The sequence below is a fragment of the Ceratotherium simum genome, chromosome 2, assembly GCF_057802395.1.
Source record: "Ceratotherium simum simum isolate JZ-2026a chromosome 2, ASM5780239v1, whole genome shotgun sequence".
Taxonomy (NCBI): domain Eukaryota; kingdom Metazoa; phylum Chordata; class Mammalia; order Perissodactyla; family Rhinocerotidae; genus Ceratotherium; species Ceratotherium simum.
The window spans coordinates 48,713,398-48,732,178 of NC_141901.1; the positions used below are offsets into that span (position 1 = coordinate 48,713,398).

Below are 18,781 nucleotides of genomic sequence, written 5' to 3' on the forward strand. Positions count from 1 at the left end.
AAGCAATGATTTTGGATTTATAGAGTTGTCCATCACCAGAGTCCAGTTTTAGAACATTTTCTTCACCTCCCCAAATTCGTTCGAGCCTCTTTGCAGTCAGTCCTCAGTTCCTGATCTTCTGGACCTGAGGAGATGAAAAATTTGGAAAATAGATACCATTAAGCTTCAATTTTTATTAGATTGGGACTTTATATAATGGATCATTTTCTTACTTTAATGACAGCTGGAGGAGAGATTGCATTCTAGGGGCTTGGTGGGAACTTCGGATAGTGGCTGTTCTGTTGCTCTCCTTGAATTGGTTTGCTTATGCTCGTAATACGGGCTTGCTATAAAAGCTTGCCTGGTGAGCTCAGGAGAACAAGGAGCTGAAATACATCTGCCATAGGAAATAGGGATGGATGATGGATTCGCAGATAATGTCACATGGAGTTAGTATTATACCCTATTTATTCTTCCAGAGGTTTGGTTTGTAACATTAAGAAGACATTCCTCCAATGCCTGAAATGCCCTTCATAGTGTCCTTCACGTTACAAGAGCTTGGGAACAGTCACATGGAGGTGAGCACAAGATTTTTAATCTGGTTCTTTGATTTTTTTGCTTTACAAGGATTAGCATACATGTTTCTGAAAATTAAAAAACCAGGAGATAGAGATAAGCATCTGAATTAGTTTTCTACTGCTGCATATTAACAAATTACAAAAACAGTGGTTTAAAACAACACGCATTTGTTACTTCACATTTCTGTAGATAAGAAGTCTGCAACAACATGGCTGGGTTCTCTACTCAGCGTCTCACGAGGCTGAAATCCGGGTGTGAGCTGGCTGCATTTTCATCGAATGCTCAGACTCCTCTTCCAAGCTCACCACAGTTATTGGCAGAATTCATTTGCTTGTGGTTGTAGGACTGAGGTCCCTGGTTCTTGTGCTGGCTGTCAGCCAGCAGCCAGTCTCTGCCTCTAGAGGCCACCTGTACTGTTTCTCATGTGGCCTTCTCCATCGTCAAACCAGTGACAGTGCATTGAGTCCTTCTCATGCTTGACTCTCTCTGATTTGTCTTCTCCTACAGGCCAGAGAAAGCTCTGGTCTTTAAGGAGTCGTGTGATTAGATCTGGCCCACCCACATGATCTCCCCATCTTAAAGTCAGCTGTGCCCTAGAACAACACCATCAGAGGACCATGACTCACCACATCAGCAAGGTCCAGGGATTTGGGTAAGACATATTTGGAGACCATTTTAGAAATTCTGCTTACCACAGTCCAACCTCTAGTTCCCAGGGATCCATGTCCCTTCCAACTGCAAAATACATTCACCTCCCTGCTGAGGTTTCCCAAGGTTCGTCTCATGGACGAAATTCAGTTCAAAGTAAAAAATATCATGTCAATCTCATCAGCCCAGAAGTCTAAAATCTCATCTAAATCATCTACATCAGGTGTGGATGCAGCTCCTGAGCGTGTCCAGTAAGCACAGCTCCTGGGCAGAATGCCCCTCCATCTGTCCACCTATGAAACTAAAGAAACAACTTATCTGCATCCAAGGTGAAATGGTTGGACAGACATAGGGTAACAACTATTCCAATTCCAGTTCAAAAAGGTGGAAAATGGAAGGTATAAAGAAGTCACTGATCCAAAATAATTTGGGAATCCAGCTGAGCAAACTCCAGCAGGAATTCTTCAATTAGGTTTCCTGGCCTGGGAATAATCCACTGTGACATATGGCTTTGCCTCTGGGCTCTGTGCTCCTCATTTGATTAAATCTTCATTTAATTCATTAATATTTGTTTCTTTCTTCTCATATTCCTCTGACTACCTCTTCCTCCTCATGGCAGCATCCTCCCCTTAATTGATCAGTATGTTCTGCCCACCTGAATAGGTCTGATATTGACCATGTCATGGTTCTGACTCTCTCCCACTAGGGAGAGATCTCATGCTCCTCTGGGATGCTCTTTGTTGACCTGATTTCTATCAGTCATGATTTCTTTCAGCTGACCTAGGTGGCTTAGGAGAAAGCCCAGAACTAATCTCTGCCATCCCTTTCTCCAGGAGGAGAATAAAACAACAGAGGTCTTCATAAAGAAATGACCCGTATGAGGGCTGAGATCCAGTGATTAGAGCAGAGGAGAAATGAAAGGACAGTGGAGGTGCTAAAAGCCCAGACTGCAGAAGCAGGGTCCTCTTGTTTTCCCACATCAAATAGGAACCCTTCTTGGAAAAGGGGACATTTCCCATGGAAAGGCCACCTTGAACAAGGGACTTGCTTTGCTCCAGCTGAGTCATTCTTGTTGGCACTAGGGCTTCTGAGATCTCCACGCTAGGATGTTTGTTTGGTTTTTTTTTTAGGAAGATCTGCCCTGAGCTAACATCCATGCCAATCCTCCTCTTTTTTTTTTTTTTGCTAAGGAGGACTGGCCCTGAGCTACCATCCGTGCCCATCTTCCTCCACTTTATGTGGGACACCGCCACAGCATGGCCTGACAAGCGGTGCGTCGGTGCGAGCCCGGGATCCGAACCCGGGCCACCAGCAGTGAAGCATAGGCACTTAACTGCTACGCCACTGGGCCGGCCCCTAAGATGTTTGTTTAATGGTGGGGCTTTTTCCTCCCATGAAAATCTCCTTGGAATTTTTGTCTGAAATGCAGTTTCTTGGGCCTTCTCTCCAGAGGGTTTTAACAGGCACCATGTTGACTCTGATGTAGGCGTTCTTTAGATATGCAGCTAGTGCCCAGGGATTGGAGCCCTGTCAGCTGCATGATGTCGCGTTTAATCACCCATCAATCATGGTCAATGCTGCCTTCTCTATTTTACGTTATACTTTCTTCTCTATTATAGATTATACGTTATATATTCTTTTCTTTTATACTTGAGAAGGGTATGCTTGAAGAGGGTAATGGAATCATGCTCTAAAACACACTTGGTACATGGTGGTGCTGTATTCGAATCTCAGACTACCTTTCTAAGGCAAGGAACACTGACCCAAAATAGCATTTGGCTGAAAAGCCAGTTGGGAACAGAGAACGTTGGTAAACATTAAGTATTCCAAGTGCCTGTTTTCATCCACTTGACAGGCATTTACTGAGTGTTTTATCTGGCACGCTCTTGTGGAGGTCCTGGGGAGACAGAGTGAACAGGGCAGACAGAGTGTTTGGTCTCAGGAAGAAGACCTTCTGGCACATGAGCCAGATGTTTCACAGATGACCACATGAGTCCATTTTATTTCTGATTATGATAAGTATTATTCAATACTTTTGTGTCCTCTGATCCCAATCTATCAGCCAGTGATTAAAAACTGAACATAAATAAGAAGTACATAACTGTGGGAAAAGATCTGTCCCAAGAAAGGCCCTTCTGATATTTTTGTTTTAACAGTGGAAATACCTATGTTTGATCCCAAGTTCTCTGAAATTTCTTTCTTTCAGTTCGTGAAGTTGTGGTAGGTGCTTTGGACAGGGAAGCTGCAGCCAAGGCTGTGTGGGGGCTCTGCTGCCATCAAGTGGTGAGGGAGCTGGGAAAATCTAATGTCTCTGGGCCTCAGTTTCCTTATCAAGAAGATAAGGTTCTTATTCAGATTCTCCAAAGGCCCTGCTCAGTTTTCTCTGAGTGCGTAATGGACTGAGATGCATGTTAAACGTGCTCTGGGAACTGCAGCTGAGATCTGGCTTTGGTCCCTTCTCTGTGTGTCTCCTGCAGGATCGGGAGCTGAGCCCACACACTGAAAACACAGAACAGAGGGAGCAGATGGAAGAAAGAAAATTGGCAGGTTTAGAGGGCGAGAACAACCCAAAGAAGGGCCAGGTAATATGGAGCTGGATTTTCCAAAGGAGGTGAGAATAAGCACAAGTTGAATTCAGAAAAGTCAAGGGAAACTGAGGAATGTGCACAGCATCGTGCGGCTCCTCAAGGAGCAGCCTGAGATGAGCAGTGAGGACTGGGATAGTAACTTACTCGACAGTGAACCTGTGCACCTGTGAGAGAAATCCACAGAATGGATCAGGATTGGTTTCTACTGCTGGGAAGCACCAATTCCAAGAGGAGGAGGATGTGACCATGAGGCTCTGCCCAGACCACCCCCAGCCTCGACCTAGGAACTGGCCTCACAGTGGATGTCCTCCCGGTATGTGTGGGCTTAGAGGGATAAATGATGTTTGGAGAAGGGTTGGTGATCTCCATTCTTACCTTAAACAGTACTGCCTGAAGGTCGGGAGGGGCCAGAGTAGGAGGCCCTTGCATCTGAAGCAGTGATACTAATAATATTCTTCTGCATTTACAGTTGATAAAGTCTTTATAAACAAGATCTCTTAAATATTTATTGAGTGCTTAATTTTCCTTATGCTATGTTAAGAACTTGGAGTTCAGAGTATCAATAAGATTTCCCTAAGAAAATCAAAGCAGTGAGAGGAAGAATACAAACAGATAGTTTCAACACAGTCTGGTAGCTCTGCTAAACTATGGTGTTGTGGCAGCCCAGAAGATGGGAAGGTAGGTCGAGGACATCTCTTCCTAATGACAGGGTGAACCACTGAGAGGAATCCCTGAGGATAGTCCTGTCTTCATCAGAGCTGACCACAGGTGAGTGTCATAGGGCATGGAGTGGGTAGGGCAGGCACCTCTTTAAGGAAGGGGATATGCTACATCATGAGAGAGGGGAGAGCATCCCTCACAGGACATTTGGGACAGGAATATAGTAAGATAATTGGAGATTTGCGATGGCTTTTATCTGGTCAGTGAAGGAATATTGCTGAGAGCTTCTTCAGTGCTGGGTCAGTGCTAGGAGCAACGAATACAGAGATGAATAAAATATTCCAACTTTCACAGGGATCTGAGTGTAATAACCAGGAAGACATGAGAAGTGTAGTGGTGGTGGGTCATTAGAGGGAGTGGCCAGTGCTGTCTAGGGATGACCTCAGTGGATGTCCTCGACCCCTTTTGGTTTTTCCCAACAGCTGGATGACCTGCCTGGCCCAAAAACCCTGGACCTCAGCCAGTTTTCAGCCTCTCCAGATACAGCCAACGCCTGGGCTGCACGTTGGCTCAAAGCAGTCAACACTACCAAGGTCTCCAGAGGAAACTGCTCATATCAGTAGCTGCTATTTCCTGGCCAGCTGGATAAACACAGAGGCAAGTTTAATAAGTCTTGCAGGTTCATCCATGCTATAATGATCAGATGATCTGTCTTGTCTCTGATAAGTTAAATGCTTTCCAGACTTCAGGAGTGTCTCTCCACATCAAAAATAATTTCAATATTGACCGTATTTCTAGAATTTTAGAACTTATTTATCCTCAATTTTCAGATCAAATACCTGAGGTACAAAGGGAGAAAAGAAACTTCCAAGTTTATGGTGAGAATGTAGGGGCTCTGGGGCTAACATCCCAGCTTTCTGATTCTCATGTGGTTGATGAACACAATGACTTTGTACTCTTAGAAACAGAGTAAATAGCACCCCTCTTTTGCCCCACTGTTAACCTATCTAATTCTCTAAACTAGAACAAATCTGCTTATCTAGACAACCTGGATTCTAAGTTAGTTGAGCTCAATGAGCGTATTTACTGAGCCCCTGTGGGTAAAGCATTGTGCTAATTATACCGGGGGATACTGAGGGAGGGTATACAAATCCTTACTGAAGTGAGCTGACAGGTGACTCTTCTCAGCTTAGCCTGGGTTGTCTGTAGATGAGAACATCAATAACAGACACCAGTGAGCTCATCCTGGTGAAAGGAGGAAGAGGATGAATGGTAGCTGGATAATGGCACTGTGCTTTCTCCTTCCCTAAGTGTCAGGTCAAGAAGCATCTGAAGCATGTCCTTCAGGGAGTGTCCCAGCTGTCATCATTGAAGTCAGAAATCCTTGGCATGGGACTCCTGCTTGTGTTTCATGTCACATATTATATTTTGATCATAGCAAAATCAACAGAAGGAGCACAGAGATGGACTTGAAAAGACTTAATAATGCTCTCTGGGTGGGCCATGAATAGGAAAACGCTCAAGGGCCCACACAGAAAATGAAGTATTAGGGAATATAATGCATGAGTGGGATCAAGTGTAGTGTAGCGAGAGAAAAGTGGTTGCATTTAACAGCACCTAATGACTTCTGGAGAAAACAAATGCCCCACCTGACCCTAATGATGGCCCAAATGCCAAACAACAGACACCGCTTATTTCCATTGATCTTACAGAAACAGGAGTCCCTTAATGCACTTAAACAAGCTGGAAAGTGGCTCTGCATCTAGGGCCATGCAATGAAACAGATCCTGTGGTAGGTGGCCCAAGAAGAGGATGAACTGAGTTTATGACAAGGTCCACAAAGTGGTGAGAAAAAGGTTTGGGGCTTTTGAAGTTCCAGATGAGCTGCCTCACAGTAGCATTTCACAATTCTGGAACCAAATCCTTAGCAAAATTTCAGACTCAATGGACACTAAATATTTAGCCCATGATCTGCAATCATTGTGTCACAGATTATCCACAATTGGCTTTGGCCAACAATGACTTTTTGAAGAGAGATCAGGGATCAGCACAACAGCACACACACCCCTGAAATGGAAATGATATATTCAAGACAAGAGAAAAAACAATAAAGAATGAACTTCTTATTTTCAAATTTTAGTCTCTGACCTAAGCAAATAGTTGAGTACCATAGATGTTAACTACTAATGATGCTCACAAATATGCAGATTTAAACACATCCTATGGTGACATTGAGGAATAACAAAGTAAAACAGCTTTTTTTTGGTAACAGAATTGTAATTCAAGATGTCAATGGACGTGGCAAGTAATGTTAGATCATCTCAACATCCAACAGGACACAGGTAAAAGAAGGAAGGAGATAATCAACCCAATGTATAGATTATGTGTAATGTAGATAGTGATTGATTGCTTGGTCATAAACTAATTGGAATAAATCCGTTTATATTGACTCTTGTGTCCTGTCAAATAGGCAGAGCATCGGGAAACAGATCTCAGGACTATAAAGTCAACTCATTTGAGTAATTGGACTTTAAAAAACCATTAGACAGACATAAATAAAACACATTTAAAGCTGTTTGTGAGCCTTGTTTTAGCCCACCAAGGATGAACTTTAGCAGAGACACATAATGACAAATAGATACTTTGGTTTCTTTGAGGCACATCATCTGACCTACTGGGAATGTGACCTTATGTGTCATCCAGGTGAGCAAGCTTTACATGATTGGATGTAAAAGTCAGTGACTAAAGATGTGACTTAAATGTGCTACACACACCAACTGACATAATTTAAACTGAAGGCTGTTCATCCTGCCTTGGGGAAATGAAGCTGACACAAGGGACTACAGAATCTGTTGCAGAATCGGGGCGCCAATGCTTACATACTGATCGGAGTGAACATCTACTTCCGATATAGAGTAGGAGCCACTGTCTCCAAAGCTACTGAGTGTCACACAACCAAACCCCCTGAGCCTGCCACTATTAATTATGTTAATGCTCTTGGTATCATTTTATAATAGATCACATCACAAGTAAGATTAGTCAGAACTGGGCACAAACTCATGATATTTGATGGATATATCATTGCATAGCATTTGAAAGCTTCTGGCAGTACATAATGCTGGAATAGACTGTTGAAGATTAAATTTAAATATAAGGGAGAACATTGGCCCCTAAATCTTACAACTGTTGCAAATCTTACAACTATTACAGCTAAATACAAGGATGGATTAGCAGCCTCACCAACTGAATGGTTAGTCTTAAGGAAAGCTTATTAAAGAACACACGCAACATTTCACAAGCATTGGTCCAGAAGAGCCCTTGTACAATCTCTGCCAGACATAGGACTTGATATGGGCTGAGTTATTCCTCTTCCATGGGCTGGTGATAAAGCTCCCAGTGAATGGAATAAGATTCTTCTCAAACAGACAAAGACATAAGTCCCCAAAAATATTATCACTACCATATCTGGCTTGAATCTAAAAAGCATTTGTTTGTAGCAGGATACAAGATCAATATACAAAAATCAATTGTGTTTTGTGTGATTGCAATGCCTAATTAAAATGTAAAAAGCAATACGATTACAAGAGCATCAAACATATGAAATATTTAGGGGTAAATCTGACTGAAAGTTATAAAACATTTCACAGAGAAATTAATGAAGACCTAGAAAATGGAGAGAACTTTTTTGTTCAAGGGTCAGGAGACTCAATATTGTTCAGATGTCCATTTCTCCCAATTTGATCTAAAGATTCAGTGCAATTGCTCTCAAAATCCCAGCAAGTATCTTTGGTAGAAAGTGACCATTTGATTCTAAAATTAATATAAAAGTGCAAATGACCTAGCATAGCCAACACACCTATAAAATGAAGAACAGAGTTTGAGGGCTAGCTCTACCTGAATTGAAGATCTATTGTAAAGTGACGGTAATCAAAACAGATTGGTATTGGCATCTGACAGACAAATAGATCAATGAAACAGAACATAGAGTCCAAAAATAAACTAAACCCTATATGGAGAACAGATTTTTGACAAATGTGAAAAGCAAAGTTTTGTAAGAATTATAATCTCTCCATAAGTGGTGAAAGATTATCTTTTCAACAAATGAATATGGAGATGACATATCCGTATGCTATGAAAATAAATAAATACATGAACTTGGATCCATACTGTCCACAATGTACAAAAATTAACCTAAAGTGGATTATAGGCCTTAATGTAAACCTTAAGTCTTTAAAACTTCTAGAAGAAAACATAGTAGATACGTTGTTATAACTTTGAATTAGACAACAATCTCGTAGATATGACACCAAAACCATAATTAATGAAAGAACAAATTGGTAATTTGGACTTCATCAAAATTAAAAACTTTTGCTCTTCATAAGACATTGGTAAGAGAATGAAATGGCAAGTCACACTGAGGGATAAAATATTTGTAAATTATATATCTGATAAAGGACTTCTAGTTAGAACAATAAAGAACTGTCAAAACTCAATAATCGAAGACCAACTCATTTGAAAAATGGATAAACAATTTGTAAAGATACTTCAGCAAAGAATATATATGGAAGGCACATAAGTACGTGAGAAGATGCTCTAAATCATTAATCATTAGGAAAATGCAAATTTAAAGTACTGCAGACCAATTACAATGGCTACAATGAAAAGAATCCCCATTCCAAGTATTGGCAAGGATGTGTAGGAACTAGAACTCTGCTATACTGCTGATGGGAATGTGAAATTGTACAACTACTTTAGAAAACATTTTGAAAGTTTTAACAATATGAAAACTGTAGCTACCGAATGACACCAGCATTCCACCCAAGAGAAAAGAAAGGACATATCCACACAAATCTGTTGATAGAAGCTTTATTTTTAATGCCAGAATACCATCCAAATCCATCAACAGGTGAATGAAGAAAACCAATTGTGGTGTATCCATCTCATGGAATGCTACTCAGTCTAGCAGAATGACCTCTTGATACACAGAACAACATGGGTCAATCTCAAAATAATTATTCTGAGTAAAAAACGTCAAAACAAAATAATGCACATAGTATATGATTCCATTTATATCAAAACTTAGAAAATGCAAATTAATCTTTTGTGACAGAAAGCCAAGGGTTGGTTTCCTGGGGTGGGACTGTGAGGAAGGAATTATTAGGAGCACAAGGAAACTTCTGGGGGTGATAGATACACTCACTGTCTTGACTATGGATGTATATATATGAACAAACTTATGAAATTGTACATTTTAATTACATGGACGTTAGTACATGTAAATTATATCTCAATATAGCTGTTAGAACGGTTTAAAGTATTAGAAAATAACTTTCATAGCCCTAAATTCAATAAACACATTTCATATTTTCAAAAAAGTCAACCATATTATCAGGACAAAATAGAAAAACCATATAATTATCTTGATATATGCAGAAAAAGCATTTGACAGAACTGAAAACCTTTTTCATGATTAAAAAACACATAAAACTCCAACATACTAAAAATAGAAGGCAGCACGTTCAACCTAACTAAAAGCAGATTTGAAAAAACCACTGGTAACGTTATTCTGAATGGTAAAAGACTGAATGCTTTTCTGTTAAGACAGAGAAAAAGCAAGAAAGCCTGCTGTCACTTCTTCAATTCAACAATATACTAGAGATCTTAACCAGTGCAATAAAGTGAGAAAAATAAAGCATACAGATTGGAAAGAAAGAATAGAAACTATCTTTATTACAGCTGACATGATTGTGTATGTAAACAACCCTTAGGAATCTACAAAAAACCCACTAAAACTAATAAATGAGTTTGCCAATGTTGCTGAATATAAGATCAATAAAAATAACCTGTTATATTTCTATACATTAGCAATGACTATTTCAAAAATGAAATACAAAATACAATTTCATTTAAAATAGCATCTAAAATCTTGATATGCTTAGGGATAAATTTAACATAATATGTGTAAGACGAGTACACTAAAAATAGTGCTTTGAGAAATTAAAAAAGAACTAAATTAGTGGTGAGCTAAACATTGTCGTGGATTGGAAGAATCAGTATGGTTAAGATGTCAGTTCTCTGGCCAGCCCTGTGGCTTAGCGATTAAGTGCCTGCGCTCCGCTACTGGCGGCCCGGGTTCGGATCCTGGCCGCACACTGACGCACGGCTTCTCTGGCCATGCTGAAGCCGTGTCCCACATATAGCAACTAGAAGGATGTGCAACTATGACGTACAACTATCTACTGGGGCTTTGGGAAAAAAAAAAAAGGAGGAGGATTGGCAATAGATGTTAGCTCAGAGCCGGTCTTCCTTAGCAAAAAGAGGAGGATTAGCACGGATGTTAGCTCAGGGCTGATCTTCCTCACAAAAAATAAATAAATAAATAAATAAATAAATAAATAGTAAAAAAAAAGATGTCAGTTCTCCTCAAATTTGTCGATAGATCCAATGGAATCCCAATCAGATTTCAGGCAGATGTTTTGGTGGAAGTTCACAAACTGAGTCTTCAATTTATCTGGAAATGTAAGTGATCAAGAATAGGAAAAGCAGTGTTACAAGAAAAGAATAAAGGGAAATGCGTGACACTACCTATTTCCAGAATTACCATACAGTGACAAAAATCAACATCGTGGGGTGTTGTTAAAAAGGAAGAAACATCAATCAATGGAAGAGAAGAGAGAGACCAGAAATAGACCCTTACACATATGGTCAATTGATTTTCAACAAAGTTTCCAAGGCAATTCAGTGGACAAAATTCATTCTTCTCAGCAAAAGGTGATAGAAAACTAGATATCCATATTAGAAAATATCAAACCTTTTTGCACATCACACAAAATTTAACTAAAAACGGATCATAGCCATATATGTAAAAGCTAGAACTATAAAACTTCCCAGGAAAATATTTTCGCAAGCTTAAAGTAGGCAGCAAATGATTTCCTAGAACATGAAAACAAAACTATCTTTACCTTTCTGTATCTTTATCTCCAAACACGTATACCATTAGGAGAACCTCAAGAGAAAGCACAGTATAGGAGATAATATTATATTTATCTCTAACAAAGGATTTTCCTCTAGAATATATATATCATGTAGTCTGATAAGATAATCAACACAATAAAACAAGGGATCAAAAGACCTGAATAGACACTTCACAAAACAAGATATACGAATGGTTAATTAGCTTAACTTGTTAGCCAGCCGGGAAATAAATCAACATTACGGTAAGACACCATTACATATCCACAAATGTGAATGTTCATAATAGCTTTATTCATAACAGCCAAAAACGACACACGAGTCCAGTAAGAGAGAAATGTATAAACAAATATGGCATATACTTGGAATCCTACTCAGCAATAAAAAGACAACTATTGATGCATGTAGTATGTGGATGAATTTTGAAATCATTGTGCTGTATGAAAGAAGGCAGACACAAAAGAGTCCATGTATGTTTCCATTTATATAAAATTGTTCACAAAGCAGTGATCTATAGTGACAGTGGTTGCCTGGGGTTGAGGGTGGAGGGAGTGATGGACTGAAAAGACTCACAAGAAAATTTTGGGGTAATGGAAATGGCCTGCATCTGATTGTAGCAGTAGTTTCATTAGTGTACATATCTGTCAAAATGCATTTAATTGTACACGTTAAAGCAATGCAGTCTACTGGACCTAAATTATACCTCAATAAAGTTGATTTCCTAATTCATTGTATTCATCTATACTAGAAATTAGTAGTTAGAAAGTGAAATTCAATAAGACACAATAGAGATTAACATCTCGGGTCATTAAATGCAAGGAATATATATATAATGAAGCAGATGCAAGACCCCTAAAAACTATGGTTGAGAGAAATTGAAGACTAAGTAAATAGAGAAATATAGTGTATATCAAGTTCATTGATGGTCAGACTCAGTTTTGTTGGGATGTCAAATCAACGTCATTCTGATTAATAATGCATTTGCATTTTTGGTGAAATTGACAAGCTAATTTTAAAATATATATGAAAATAAATCAACTTAGAAAAGGCAAGATACTCTTGAGGAAGCATTCAGATGGAGGACTTAATCTACTCGGTTTCAAAACTCTTTAAAGCTACAGTAATTAAAAAAACTATAGCACTTTGTAAGTAAACATAAATATATCAAAATGAAAGAAAAAAGAATAAAAAATATACCCTCATTTGTACAGTTATTTGAATTAAAAAAATATTAATACACCAATATTCTTCACTGGGGAAATGAAAGAGTTTTCAATAAAAGGTGGTAGAGAAAAAAATTTTTTTTTCCAAAAGGTAATACTAACAACCACTTCCCACCACACATTGAGATTAATTGCAGATGTGAAAGTTAAAATTATAAAGCTTGTAAAGAAAATTAGGAAATATTTTCACGAACTTGGCATAGGCGAATATTTCTAAGACAGGACACAATAGCACTCAGCATAATAAGAAATCAATTAAATTGTGCTTCATAAAAAACAAAAGCTGCTCACCATAAGGATTGTGTAAAAACTGAGACGGCCATCTATAGACCAGGAATAATTATTTGCAATACATATATCTGACAATGCACTCATTCAAAATATATAAAGAACTCCTATAAATCACAAAGAAAATGAAAAAAAAAAAAAAACCAAGAGAAAGATTTGAAAAGGCCCTTCTGAAAAGAAGATATCCAAATGACCAATAAGCATATTCAAATAAAAATGGGATATCACTACACAGCTAATAGAATGGCTAAAATTAAAAAAGTTGAAAATACTAAGTGTATGGGAATGTAGAACAAATGGAAATGGACTATGGAAATGGAAAATGACAACAACTGCTTAGCAAAACTCGGCACACTTGCTCCATTTCACCATGCAATTCCATGCTTATCAATATATACCCAGGAGAAAGGAGTCCATTATCTCCACAAAAAGAATTATTCAAGAATACTTATAGTTACTTTATACATAATAGGCAAAAAATACACCTGTCCATCATCAGAAAAACAGATCATAAATATGTGCTCTAATCATACAATAGAATATTACTTGGCAAAAAAAAACAAAACACCCAACCAATTAAAGAAACAAATGTCTAGCACATACAACCACTTGCATTGAATCTCAAAATCAGATGTTGAGTAAAAGAAATCAAAAGAAAAGAGAACATACAGTATGATTCTATTTTTATGAAGCAAAGAAATAAGCAAAATTAATCTATGGTGAGAGAATTCAGCATATAGTCATTATTTGGGGGCTGAGTGTTGACTGGCAAGGAGCACAGCAGAACTTTTGGGGATGATGGAAAATGTTCTATATCTTGATCTGGATGGTGATTATATATTGCATACATATGTGAAACTCACTGAGCTATTCCATAAAGTTTTGCTCTATGGAAATTATACCTTAATAAAGAACTGCTGGCATGCAAAAAAAGAGAGAGAGAGATGACAAAACTAAAAGAAGAGACAAATGACAGAAGATAGGTAACATATGTCGAACATCGTTAATAGGAATCCCTTGAGAAGAAACACAAAGCAACAGAACAGAACACTGTAAAGTATAATTTAAGGAAAAAAGTTAAATTTAAAAGCTCAAAAAATATTAAAATGACACACTGCAGTCTTGGGAAAATCATCTTAGAACAACAAATTCTGAGACTTAGTCCAGCAAAAGTACTGTTGTTCAGTTTGATAGAATGATACAAGGTTGGATTTGAAGGCCAAACAGAACCGAATTGTAATCCCCATTCCCCTCTTCACTACATTTGTGACCTTGTGAAATTTTATAATCTGAGTTTTTTTTTTTTCTCATCAGGACAAGGATACTATCTGAGCAATAAGATAGTTCACAGGATTAAGTGTGATCACCTGACAGTACGCATGAACCATAATAGTCATTGAGAATATATTTGACTTTGAGTTCTCCTTTACCCATTTTAAAATCACAGACAGACAACAGTTAGCAAAGAACAGACAAGATGTTCTAAAATAAATATCCTTCCACCATTTCCAGCAAGAAATCATGCATATAGTGAAAGGAACTGGAGAAGAACCAATTCATATTGAAACCATGAAGCAGGTCTGGTTTCCATCTAAGACCAGAGATGAAAGTCTTGACTGGGTCCAACTCCTGCAGTCTTCTCTGTCCGAGGTGGACTGAGGAAGTTCACTCCAGCCTTAGAACAACCTGGACTGCTGGACAAGTGTTCCTCAGAGAGACAGTCAGTTGCTCAACTTGAAAGGCCCTGAGCAATTTGTGCAACTGGGTGGGGTTAAGACCAGCTCAATTACATGACCAGGACTCTCACCAGAATCAAAGCCAGAATATTTATAGACACCCTTTCCCAAATTTCTGTAATAGGCCAGTAGATGCTCCATAGGAGGGGGTAACAGGCAATGAACATCAATTGAGAGAAATATGAATCAATGGACAGGAGACAGAATTAAATAATGCCCACCTTCCTCCCTAACTGAAACCCAGAAAAATTCTCATTCAAAAAGCAATGTTTTGAGAAGTACATAGGTGTAAATCTTCCTGACTTTGGATTAGATAGTGGTTTCTTAAATATGCACAAGCAACCCAAGAATAAATAGACCAACTGGATTCATCGAAATTAAAAATTGTTGTGTTTCAATTAACCCTATCAAGGACGTGAAAAGACAATCCACAGAATGGGAGAAATATTTGCCAATTGTATATCTGATGAAGGTCTAGTATCCAGGATACATAAAGAATTCTTGCAACTGAGCAAGAAAAAGAAAACCCAATTTCAAAATGGACAAAAGAGTTTAAATAGACATTTCTCTAAAGAATCTATACAAATCAAACAATGAACCCCTGAAAAGATGCTCAATATCGTTAGTCATTAGGAAAATGCAACAGTGAGATCTCCCTTCACACCAGCAAGTATGACATAAACAAATAAAAGACAATAACATGTGTTGGGGAGGTTGTGGATAAATGAGAATTCTTATACATTGCTAGTGGGTATGTGAAATGGTATAGTTGCTTTGCTTTAGAAAATAGCTTGGCAGGTCCGGAAAAAGTGAAACACAGAGTTACATATGACTCAACCATTCCACTCACGAGTATATAACTGAGAGACCTGAAAACAAATGTTCACTCAAAGGGAAAGGAAGCTGACAGAACACAGGGATGCAGCAACACTGAGAGAGTCGAGACAGAAAACATTTTTTTAAATTAATTATTCGTTCACTTTGTATGATACTCTGTTTTTGCCCTACATTTCTTAATGGATATAGAAAATATGGGTAAGATTCAGAGACAAACATCGTGAGAGACTAAAAGGTTGACATTTTTCACATGTGGAAAAGCCTTAAGATCTGTTTTAATTGAAGGAGAAGATGGGGTGACTTCATGACAGCCCTTAAGAAAATAAAATTTGTTGAGAACTCTTTCTGCCTTGATGTTTTTGTAAACACACAGGAATGAACAATGAGAAATATGCTTAGATATTTTCTTGGAAGAGATAGGTCAGTGGTATCAGCACAAGGGTAGACAACTCTTGAGAGTGGCTGCAGAGGGGCGGTCACCATTGGTGATGACCTTCAGAAGAGACCAGACAGCCTTGTGTATCAGCATGTCCTAGGCAAGTGGAAGGCAGGGGCACCTAAGATGACATCAAAGAGGATCTTCAATCCCAGCTGGCAAAAAGCAAGCAGGACTTCAGAGACCTTAGAGAGAAGTTCCTTATATCCCAAGTGACTGCCTACATCCTGGCCAACCAGCTGCAGAAATACAGTAAGTCTGACAGGGTCATGGTCACCAAAATGATGAATGATCACAGTCTTCCCTCTAAGAAGCTAAAAACTCTCCAGAGTTTATCTTCTATTCCCTTTGTTAAAATAACTTTCATTCTGACCAGGATCCAGGAAAGGTACAAGTGGGTATCTTAGCCTCAGTGTGCTGAGCATGGGAAAACTGAGGCCCAAAGAGTTTAGGGACTTTCTCAGGTTTGCAGTGAGGTAGGTACAGAGTGGAATTAGAGTTAAAATCTCAGTTATTGATTCCTGGTGCAGGGTCAGAACTGCCTGTTTCTCTCAGAAACAGGATCAACTGCTTCTCTCAGGATCCTCTCTGTACTGAATTAGATCCTGCCTCACTGTTGGCCTAAATGTCTGGGACTAAGGAACTTGGTCAGTTCAAGCTTCCCCGAGGTCCCATTGGTAAAGCGTTGTGCTAGTTACACTGGGGAAATGGGGTGATGGTACACACTGGAGGAAGCAGGTGATGGTACCTGCCTTAAAGGAGCTTGAAGATGAGTCTGCTCCTCACTGAAACTGTGATATCCATGAGGGATGCCATCAAGACAGAGACTACCCTGCTGAGAGGGAAGCTGAGCTTCCTGAGCAAGGCTCTTCTTCCTGAGCCTGAGGAAGCCATTTGACACCCTGTGGTGAGGTGGAGGGTGTTTCTGGGGATATCAGTGAATCTGTACCACCCCCTCTGTCTCTCTCTGAGCTGGGGAACCTTCAGTGATGCAGGACGGCCAGCAGGTCCAGGTGACCTTGAGGGTCTGGGCTATGAGACTTGTGGCCAAAGTGAGAATGAGGGTAACTGGGGGAGGCCACCAGCCCCAGGAAAAACTCAAGCCAGTGTGTGGGGCAGATCGTTCCATCCCGCAGTCAGACTCACAATTGGGAGCTCGATCTCCTGTTCAGTAAGAGGGGGCTGTAGTGATGAAAGGAATTGTGAGAACGGGGGCCCGTGCACGACAGAGTGATTAGAAGGAATCTTGACAACTCTGAGCCTGAATTGGTGTCATTTTCCAATAAACCATTGAGGGGGTTAATTAAAAATAACTGACACAGAGAAAAGTAAACATTGAAGCAAGTGAAGACATGAGCTTTTGGGAAAGGACAAACTAAGTTTTATTTACATCTTTCCTTATAATCGTAACATAACTGTAGGAAACAAATTTTGAAGAGAATAAAGAAGAAAGATGTCACCCAAGACCCTGGTGTCGAGGTAACAAGGTACAGTGGTCCAGAGCATGGACTCTGGGCTAGTCTTCCTGGGCTCAATTCCAAGCTGCAGATCTTTCTGTGCCTCAGTTTACTCCTCTCTTAAAATAATACTGTAATAGTTCCTACTTCTTTGAGTTGTTGCAATGAATTACACGAGTTATTTCTGTAAAGCTCCTAATACAGTTCTCCGCACAGAGTAAACATTGTTTTTCTTTCTACTATTTTTAATTGAACTCAAACGTTATGAGTGTCTGTGTGTGTTTGCATCAAGGCTTTTTGGTCACATGCTTAACATTTTAGAATCCTATTCACATCAATTTTTTTATCTTTGAGATACTTGTGCTTAAAATTCTGAGCTCAGGGGAACCAACAGTTAGTAGTCCAGGGGCTTTCTCAAGCACACCGGAATCGCTACTTCCAGCCCCTGCTTAGTGTTTTACTCAAGAGGCTGCAAGTGTTGGTCAAGTGGCCTGTGCTTCAGGGTCAGTCTCAGGGGATGCGAATTCTGGCCAGTTCATCTGTGGAGTTACTCCCTATGACTTGGGGCTTCTTTTTGCTCAGCTCTAAAACAGGGCGTAACCAAATGCCATGTAGTTGAGAGGCTGAGGAATAAGATGTGGAAATCCCAGCGGAGAGCCTGGTGCTGGGGTTACATCTCTCTCCGAGAGAGAGAGAGAGACAGAGAGAGAGATGGACCCTGCCTCCTCCCTTGAAGGCGGTGACCACAGCAGCACAGCCAGCTTTCCACTGAGGCAGGCCTCTCTGTCTTTTCTCAGAGTGTGGAGAGTGCAAAGACATCATTGAATCCGTGTTGAAGAAGGAGCTGCATTCTAATGAGGAGAATCTGGCAGAGGAGTCAACCTTAGCTCAGAAGCTTAGGTAAGGAGAGCTCTGTGTAGAGCGGCTGGTGGGAAGGGGTAGGAATCTCAGAAGTGGGGCAAGGAGGAAATCTGGGCCAGGAGAAGGGCAGAAATTTTCATGGCAGGCACATATGCACAAATACTTATAAAACAATTAAAGAACAATAATTGGTAACTTATGCACTCTAATTATTCAGACCCTCATTCACTTTTTTAGAAAATAAAACTTATGGAGCTAAAATTCATATAACATCAAATTCACCAAATTCAAGTGAACAATTCAGTTGCAGTTACATTCACGATGTTGTGCAAGCACTACCTCATTTCCCTTTAATCACAATCACCTCCTGAGTGATTATGTCTTCTTATCCTTTCATTCAAAAGAATGCTCGCTTCTTGACCCTGTCATTCTCATGTTCTGTCCAATTAACACCAGTTGTACCTGTCCACATTTCTGTGTCTGATTTTGTGTCCATTCACTACATGAGGCACTATGT

The 18,781-nt window shown here is 39.5% G+C and overlaps 1 protein-coding gene and 1 long non-coding RNA gene across 2 annotated transcripts in view; both read left to right on the forward strand.

Moving 5' to 3' along the window:
* The window catches only part of LOC147918006 (NBPF family member NBPF6-like), a 44,135-nt gene that overhangs the window by 18,148 nt on the left and 7,206 nt on the right, over positions 1 to 18,781 (forward strand). The window lies entirely within an intron of this gene.
* Positions 5,127 to 18,263, forward strand: LOC147918007 (uncharacterized). The gene is made up of 3 exons (XR_015555451.1): positions 5,127 to 16,198; positions 17,368 to 17,433; positions 18,201 to 18,263. It is a non-coding gene; the product is annotated as an uncharacterized LOC147918007 (long non-coding RNA).